An 8,848-nucleotide genomic window follows, 5' to 3' on the forward strand; every position below is an offset into this window, starting at 1 on the left:
AAGATACTAATCAGATATAAAACATAAAACCCTTAGAATTGCATAGGGATATTATCCTAGTAATCAATTTTATTAATTTCACAATTCAGCCTTTATGCTAAATTGTTGAAAGTTAACTCTTTCCAGATTTCTCATTTACTTGAATGGTCTAGTATTTCTGCACAAAATGCATGTTTGGGTAGTAAATAGCCTTGGAAGCTAATCTACCCCTTTAGAGCGATGTAGAGCTTTTCTCTCTGGAAAAGTTCGAAGACAGTAAAGACAAAGCTCTTTTCTTCTCCCTAGAGACATTTGCTTACAGTGCAGGAGTTGAAATCCCTTTTCCTTTCTCTTAGAGAAGAATTTTTAATATTTCAAGTCAATTAGAAATCTCTCTCTCCAGAGGGTAGGATGAGCAGAGGAACAAGCAGAACCATCACAGCTAGGAGTCTGTTCATCTTAGCTCCTCTCCTGATGTATATGTACCCACTGTATGCACAGCTCACATCCTGCTCTCAGCTGTCACCCTGCCGGGACCTAGCAAGATGCTGTTCCGTCTTCCATTTTATATCTGAACCATAAGTCATGTGTTCCCTGACTGGTGTGAATCTTGAGGTCTCACACACATGCTATGCACATGTGTGCACATGCACATGTGTTTGTAGATCTTATATTTATATTAATAGCCAATTATATATTTCAGTTTTACTCATTATTAAGAGAAGTTTACTGCTAAGGGTTGAATTATGTCCCCCCCGCTAAAGTATAATGTTAAAGACTGTTCCTTGGTACCTCAGAATGTGATTATATTTGGAAAAGTAGTAATTGCAGGTGTAATAGTTAAGCTAAGGTTTTCAAGTGGACTCTAATCCAAAACTGGTTTTCTCATAAAAAAGGAGGATATTTACAAACAGAGACAGTCAGGGAAAATATCACACAAAGATGAAGGCAGAGATCGAAATGATGGTTCTACAGACCGACCACCACCAAAGATTGTGAGCAAACCACCAAAACTGTCTCTAGTAAGGACACATGGAACAGATTGTCCCTCACAGCCTTCAGAGGGAACCATCCTTTGCCTCCAGAAACGTGAACAAGCATATTTCTATTGTTGAAGCCACCTGGTTTGTGGTACCTCATGATGGTAGTCTTAGCAAACAAATGCATTTATCAATACCTATGTGTCACCGTTGTTCTGAGCATAGATGACCCATGTTTCCAAAGGGACAATGTAGTTCAGTATTATGTAATTGAAATTCTTCCTTTCTTCACCAAATAAGGACACACCTCATTCCATCTGCCTCTCCCCTCGATCCTCAATCACTGGAAGTCCTACTCTACAGAACACTGATTCTATCCCTTGATGACAAGGTGGCAGATGAATGTTTGAAAGAAGCCTCAGGACTCAGTTCTTTATGTAATGCAGGTCCCAGAGTCCCTGGGCTCTTATGTGATTAATTTATGTTCATTTTGTCTTTCTGTTTCTCTCTTTCTTTTTACCTACTAGGGGGCTCGCAATTAATTCAGAATTGCTATCAAGAGACCAAACTAAAGATTGTGGGGAAGGCATGAAAAAAGCCTGAACCAGGAATTAGCTGTGAGTCTGAACTCCAGTTTGGTGACTCCATTGCTACATGGGTAATTCACTTAGCATATCAAAGCTTCATTGTTCCTGTGGAAAACTGATTTCATAATAACTGTTCTGTCCATTACTGACAATTGTACAGACTAGAAAAATACAATGAATGTGAAAAAGTCTATGCCATAACAATATAGTAATTTTTATAAATTTAATTTTCATTTCAAATGTTTTAAGCATAATTGTTCAAAAAATTATTTGTCTTAATCTTTTTTTTTTCTTTTCTTCTCATAGCATTTAACATTGCCAACTTCTCTCCTCTTTGAAACTTTTTTCTCTAGATTTTTGTGACACAGTATATTCTTAGCTTCATTCTATCCCTCTGATTTCTCCTGCTAGCCAAATTTACAGGCTGATTTTCCTGTTTTGCTTTGTTTTGTTTTGTTTTGTTTTTGTTTAAGTTCATTTCTTTCTTCTACTGTGAGTTAGAGAGAAAGCATCAGATAGGGTAAAGATGGAGGTAGGGTTGTAAGACAGGTACCCCCAGCAGGGTCATCATACCACAATTAATTCCCAGGCTCAGCCAGCCCAGACTATGGGCACACACGTATGCATATGCCTACCATATTCAGGGTGATCCTGAGTATGAATGTAGGACCTTTCCCATTTGGGTCCAGTTGCATTACTAGTAAACTTTGAAATTTCACGGCTTTGTGCTCTTGTCCCTGTGCATTTTCTCTAGGCCCATCCATACCCAGAAATCATCTTTGCCCTAAAACTTACAAATGGAAATCTCTACTCCAGATCTGGTTTATGAAAAGTGGACATATACATCCTTCAACTGTACTTGAAATCCCCTTTTGTATTAATCAGGACACCTAAAACTCTAAATATTGAAAAATGAGTCATGGTGTTCCTAATTAAACCTTATGTTTTCCAGTCTTTGTTTGCTAAGGCTATCAAATTCTTCCTATTTCCAGTGTGGTGATCTCAGTATGGTATTCCTCATTGCATCAGAGTAGATTTTTAAATCTGTATAATGAAAGATGTTTCAACTACATGTAACAAAAATACATGCCAATTTAATTTTTTAAAATTAATATAAAATAATAAGCCCAAATATAAGAGATATCCAAGGTTGATTAAGTCAAAACCAATATTCTGCTCTACTTTTGTCTCTGCTATTATTAACACATTTATTTGCCTTGTCCTCTGACTAGTTCTCTTATAGTTACAAGATTGCTGAAGCACATGTCAGTTTTACGTGCAAATTCAACGATACCCAGTGGAAAACAAAGGCAGCTCTTATTAAGCATCTCTTTCTAGGAAGGCAGAAACATTTTCCCAGAAGTCTCCCATGGCCTTTCCCTTACATATAATTTGCCTGAGAACTATAATATGTCTATGTCTAAGTCTATTACTGGCAAAGGAACTAAAATTAACTTACTCTGAAGCACAGAAAAGCAAAGGCATCTGAACAAAATCTCGTCTCTTTTGGCAAAGAAGATGATGCAACATCGATGTTGGAAAAGAACAGAGACATTTGTGTCACTTTCCAATTCTCTCTCAAAATCTCTCATTCTTTATATCTCAACTCCAAACATATAAGGTAGATATTACAGTTGCTTACTAAGAGTTACGGTTTCCTGTTAGTGTGTCCTCTCCAGCCAGGAGCAGAGGTCTTGATAACTACACTCAAAAGATACGACAGGTATTTTACTGCAAAAAAGTTACACCGCCTTAGGAAATGATACAAGACAGGCAATATCCCAGCATTAGAGATCATAACCTCCACAAACAGCTTCTGGTTTCCCAACAGTGCTCTACACTTGGCATGAGAGTTTCATAATAAATGATACTGAGAGGGCATATATACTCATTTAAAGAACTCATCAACTGTGGCATATTTAACATTTCATTCTTCGCAAAGTACAATAGATGTTTCAATAGGAAGTGACTGGTACTTGTGACCCAGTGCAGCTGCAGCTCATCAAGCATGGGTTACTCAGTAAACTCTTAAATACAGCTGTTAGGATTAGTATTTAGCAAGCTCAGCAAAGTCCTTATATAGCTATACATTCCTTGAGTCAGAATCCCAAGGAAGATTCCACCATGTGCAAAATGTTCCATTGTCTGCAAAGCTAGAGAGCAGTTTTTAATTCTCAGCACTATTGATATTGAAACAGGAAATTCTTTGCCGGGTGTGAGTGGGGCTGTTCTGTACATTATAAGATACTTATCATCTTTGACCTCTACCCGGTAGATACAAGTGGGAACCACTCAGTTGTAATAAACAAAAATAACTACAAACATCACAAAATGTCTTTTGGGGGCAAAAGTTGCACTCAGTTGAGAATCACTAAGTTAAAGGAAAGACTGTGGACCGGGTGCTAGCTTGTTCCTTCCAGCATGGTTGCATCCCACACTCCCTTGAAGTAAGGCATGACACAAGTAGCTTGTCTTTTCCAATTAAATGTTGAACAAAGGCTAAGTGCTTACTTCTTTGAGGATGTTATTAAAATCAGCATACTATTCTCCACCCTATGCCTAAGATTTGTGTAAGCCCCTGTAGATACAGAATTGCTATGAGGTCAAGGCAGTCTGAAATACTGTATATGAAAAACAGCCATACTGGATGGTCACTCGGGTCCACAGAAGACACTGCATAAATGACAAATATATGTTTGTTTTTGTTTATGTATTGAAATTTAGGGGGTGTTTGTTACTTCAGCATAAGCCTAACTTAACTGGTATGATAGCCTGGTGCAAAGTACCAGGTTGAGACTGCTATAAAGTCTCTAGCACATCTTTGATCTCCTCCAATGAGTAGTCATATTACCAGATACATTGTCATAAAACTGTAAGTCTAATCATGCCATCTCTCACATTATGACTCCTTACTGATCTCAATAGCTTCCCATTATGATTTGGATAAAGTCCAAATTACTAGTATAATCTGTAAGGCTCTGAATAATCTGATCTGCGGCTTAGTGTCCAAACTAATTTTATGCATTAGTCTCTCTCAATTTCCTATTCCAGAAATGCTTCTTTCCAGTTTCTGGGAAATTTTAGACCTTGCCCTTCTCACCTATTACCCAAACATTGCATTTGTTGTCCCTCTTCCCCTTCTATACTTGGCTAACCCTGACTCTTTCTTTAGAACTTAAATCAGTTGTCACTTTTTCGGAGATGGACTCTTGGACATCCCTAACAAAGCCAAATCTTCTAATTAAAAGGGATTTCTCATCGTTCTGTATACCTCCCTCTGTAACAAATTTTCTGTTGTAATTTTTGCAGTATTTTATAAGAGTACATGGTTGAGCCAGATGATTGTGCCAGAGTAATGCAACTGGACTCACAGAAGAAGGCCACCAGTTTGCATCCCAAGATCCCCCTTGTGAACCCTGGGTGCACATGCACTTGTAGGTCCATGATCTGGACAGGCTGTGACTGGGGCAGGGGAGAAGGTGGACTGAAGAATAAAAACCTTGTTAGAGGTTCGTTCCCATCTCTCTGCCTCTTTTTCTCTCTTTTTCCATCTCTCTCTCATAGGAAAAAAGTGGAAAAGTAAAACCCACTTATAAACAAGTACGTGGTTACTGTCAGTAGTGCACTACATCTTAAGCTCCTCGAGGTCATGGGCAACTTCTGCTTACCATCATTTCCCCTAACATATGCTCCAAAGCACAGCACATAGTAGATTTCCATCTATGTTGAATGATGAAGTGCTACTGAATGACATAATCCCACTGGAAGGAAAGAAATGTTCAGGCCTTAATGTTTTACTTAACCTTCCATAGAGTTTCTGGTTAAGTAAATGAGATTGTTTTTTTTTTTAAATCTATAAATCTGTCATATTGCTTGGATGTCTGAATGGATTTGTGGGCCTGAAGACATTTAATGAGCACTCATCTGACATAATCAACTAGAACTTCATTTATTTACAAGAAAACATGAAAGACAACCTTATTTTATACTCTATTATAATTGAAGTAATGACTATAGTAGTTCTGGGCTGGTTGAATTATTAATAACTGTTACATACAGTTGGAGAGTAGAGGTTCAAAATATATGAGCTTGTCTCTTGTCTTTGCTCATTTATTTTGTTTAAGAACAACACCTCATGTTGTTTTAATTCCTTTAAGAGGTAAAACCACTTTCATTCCAGATGATCCTCATAGTAACTGTGGTACAATTATGACAAAGATATATCTTCTTTGTGCAAATGAGTGGTGATGGTCCAGAGAATGTTTTAAATACTTTACATGTCTAGGTGAACAATAGAGTTGAGATACAGGCCATGGTTCCTGGTTCCTCACTAATAGGTTATATGATTACCCACATACCTAAGGTATTTCCGTGGGAGAAATTGGTAGTTTGTAAACAAAGGTAGCAGGAAGAAGGTGGAAATGAAGTTACAAAATCCTAAATTTCACATTATTTTTCACTTACTGAAACAAAATCATCAAACCAATGTATCTAGCATAATGTTACATTGTCATTGTTCAGTACAAGTTACATTAATCCTTTGACTGATTTTCATGTAACAAACATTCATTAAGTGTGACCATAGCTTAAAAGTACTATTTTTAATTTTAAAAAATATTAATTAATTAATTAATTAATTAATTAATTAATTTTGCCAAAGGGTGCATGTACTTACCAGAGACAGACAGACAGGTAGAGAAAAAAGAAAATATTCCCTAATGGAATGTGGTCACATTGCAATCCCTTCTCCTCCATTTCTATACTTAGGTCACACATGCACACGTGCCTAGAGTGTTTTCCGAGCTGTTAGGATCAGTATTCAAACTATGCAGTTGACCACACAGGATCTGATTCCCTTAACTCCCAGATCCTAACAACAACTCACAAAATGCTATTGTCATCATTGTAATTATTAACTCAAACTTAATTCCAAGAGACATTATAAGAGTAACCCTGTTGCTTATCTAATCATTTCCTTGTATTATAATATTGATTAGAATTTTTGAGAAAAGAATGAGAAAGAACAAAAACCAAAGCTCTCTAGTAGTTCCCTGTACCCAAGCACATTGGTCTAGTTCTGCAGCTCTGCAGAATTTGGAGATCTCAAGGTTTTCCTCTCCTATGGGAGGATCACAGGTGAGGTGGGAGCCTTTACAAATGCAATTTTATAATAATTTGTGATACATACAAATAGCGTGAGTTCTGGTTCAGAAAAAAGTTAACTGTAAGTAAAAGTTGTTAGAATTCCAGGAAGAAACCCTTAATGCTTGGCCTGGTTGACTGCACAGCTTTTTTTTTTTTTAATTTTGATTTTAATTTTTCTACTAGAGGGGATGTGCACTTGACAGGCAGAGACAGATAGAACAAGTGAGAAAGAGAGAGGAGAAAGCACCCCCGCTCCCGTGGGGAATATGTTTACTATCTCTTTCCTTCTTTTGGGGATTATGACCACGCACATTGCCTGGCATGTTTTTCATGCTACTATATTCAGGACTCCAATTGTACACTTGGCATAACTGGGCACGTGGGATCCAACTGCCTTAACCACCAGGCCCTGGAGTCAGATTGAGAGAGCAGGGTGTGATAGGACAGAGCAGAAGTTTTGAGACACAAAAACCTAAATTTGTTGCCTGTTGTTGCTTCTTACCACTGTGTTCTGGCAAATTTCCTCAGGTGTCTGAGACTCAGGGAACTCATCTATGAACAGAGCAATAATGGGGTCAAGGATGACTAAAAGTATATAATGTATGCAAAAACCTCAGTGCTGTACCTGGCTCATTTGAAATTGCTACCACCCCACGCTGCTACAGTAGCCTTGGCAACTACAGAGTGAATGAAATGAGGACTATGAAATTCTTTATTCTTTATAACATCAGCCTCACTGGGTTTCTCCCAAAGCCTGTACTGAAGTAATGCAGTCATTTCACTTCACTCCCAGTTAGGGAGACCCCTGGAAGCCATGGCAGGGCACTGCACATAACCCATGTGTGAGGACAGGCTCTCTGGGGTGAGTTAAAGGGCAGCTAGGACTGTGCAAAACGTTGTCTAGATTTCCCTTTTGTGGTTGTTTCTGGGCTTGTCTGAATAGAGATTTATTTTCCCTTCTTGTCCAACCATTTATGTTTTATAACCCACTCATTTCTGCCCACACAACTTTCTCTTCTTACATGGTCTCAGCAGACTTCCACTTGTGTGAGCTCCATGAAAGTCAGCCCAATATGCTTCCGCATTCTCAGTATGTGGGAAAAGAGCGACTATTCTTTCAAATAATACCTAGCATTTTCAGGATGATTATTATACCTAAAGAGTTCAACTCTCTAAAGAAATATTATCTGTGTAAAGGAGACATATACTAGACAGACAAACTGAGCTACAAAAATGTTCCGTCCATCGACTGAAGTCATATCCTAAGATCCGACATTCCAAGAAACCAATAAAGAAAGGAGAAAGAGGTGGAAAGGGATTATAATCGTGCTCTTTGCTGACACCTGGCCTTTTGTCAGAATGCTCACATACTTTATCCTTCTTAAGAAGCACAAAAACATCACATAGGTCTAATATTTTTTTTTCCAGCAAAGAAAGTTAGATCGGACTAAGGAGGATATTGTTTAATTCAATTTTAGTTTAGTGAATATGAAGATTTTTTCTCTTTTATTTATGTAATCATTTAAAAAGAGATAAAGTTTTTATTTTGACTCAACCTTACTTTTCAACTTATCTTTATGTGCATGTTTAACATCAAATGTTGTTAATAAGTGAATAAAACATGCATTGTAAGGTTTGATTAGAGTTTATGAAATGAGAGCATTTCATTTAAATTTTTTTAAAAATTTTTAATTTAATTTTTCCATGGAGAACATGATCTAATAGTGTAGAGAGGAGGAAATGAGAGAGAGAGAGAGAGAGAGAGAGAGAGAGAGAGACTTCCAGGGCTAGCAGTTGGTATGGAGATTGGGGTACTGGACTCCCACATGGCTGACTATGGTTCAAGTTCTGGACCTGGTGGCTTGCTTTCTCACTTTCTCTTTCTCTCTTTCTCGTGTCTTCCTCCGGTCAATTTTTAAAAAAATAATAATAACAAATGGAATTAAATTTTAAAAAAGAGAGAGAGGAATAAGCACTGCTGACAGGATCTTTCAGCTGCGATCCACCCCCAGCCTCAGACACCCAGGGTCACATGCTCCCATGGACATATACAGGGAGACCAGGAGACATGAACCCATAGCCTTCTCATATGGCTTCAGCCTCACAGACCATTCATTGCATTATCACTGTATTACTACTTCTAGCTTAAAACTTTAA

This window comes from Tupaia chinensis, unplaced genomic scaffold (genome assembly GCF_000334495.1).
Source record: "Tupaia chinensis unplaced genomic scaffold, TupChi_1.0 Scaffold149696_1, whole genome shotgun sequence".
Classification (NCBI taxonomy): domain Eukaryota; kingdom Metazoa; phylum Chordata; class Mammalia; order Scandentia; family Tupaiidae; genus Tupaia; species Tupaia belangeri.